This window comes from Phaethon lepturus, unplaced genomic scaffold, assembly GCF_000687285.1.
Source record: "Phaethon lepturus isolate BGI_N335 unplaced genomic scaffold, ASM68728v1 scaffold2638, whole genome shotgun sequence".
Taxonomy (NCBI): domain Eukaryota; kingdom Metazoa; phylum Chordata; class Aves; order Phaethontiformes; family Phaethontidae; genus Phaethon; species Phaethon lepturus.
In genome coordinates this window covers 1-571 of record NW_010559542.1, presented here as the reverse complement: position 1 = coordinate 571, position 571 = coordinate 1, and the positions used below count along the sequence as shown (strand labels likewise).

The following is a 571-nucleotide window of genomic DNA, read 5'->3' as shown; positions in this document are numbered from 1 at the left end:
CCCTGCGTGTTGGCTTTTTTTTTTTCCCTCCCCTTTAAATGAAATGCATCACAGTGTATGGGTAACTTTGCACTTACGTTGGTCGTCTACCTTTGACGATCTGCTGCAGCTAAGCAATGATCTGTTCCAGCAGATACAGCACAATGCATCTGGTAAACCACCAGTTTTGGAGAAATCAGCGGCAGCCAAATGCTTCCTCCTTGAGATATGTGTTGCTTCGGGGTGGCAAATTAGCAACTCCAGGGAACAAATTCACAGTTCTGTCGTTAGTCATCCTCTCCACGTTTCATTTCTATTAAGCGGCGATCCTTCGGGTGTTTAACGTGCACGCAACAACCCAAACAAACAGCAAGCAAAAATCCGGTGCACTTCTTCAGACCGGGGGTATTTTCCACTCTGCACTGCACACAATTTCCATCCCTCTCTCAGCAGAGCAGAGACAGCTACATGAAGTCTGCAACTTCTTACTGGAAATGACAAGAGTTGGGCTGGCGGTGCTTCTCTGTCCCTCTTTATCTCTGGGGTGATAGTTGCCCACCAAAAAAAAAAAAAAAATCCTAATAGGTTATTG

General features: G+C 45.7%; 1 protein-coding gene across 1 annotated transcript in view; it reads right to left on the bottom strand.

Annotated features, from left to right (window-relative positions):
• Positions 1 to 109, bottom strand: part of PCDH9 (protocadherin 9) — a 4,508-nt gene extending 4,399 nt beyond the window's left edge. Inside the window, 1 exon segment of the mRNA XM_010293375.1 lies at positions 78 to 109. The gene's annotated coding sequence lies outside the window, so the exon portion shown is untranslated.
• Between the last annotated feature and the right edge of the window lie 462 nt (positions 110 to 571).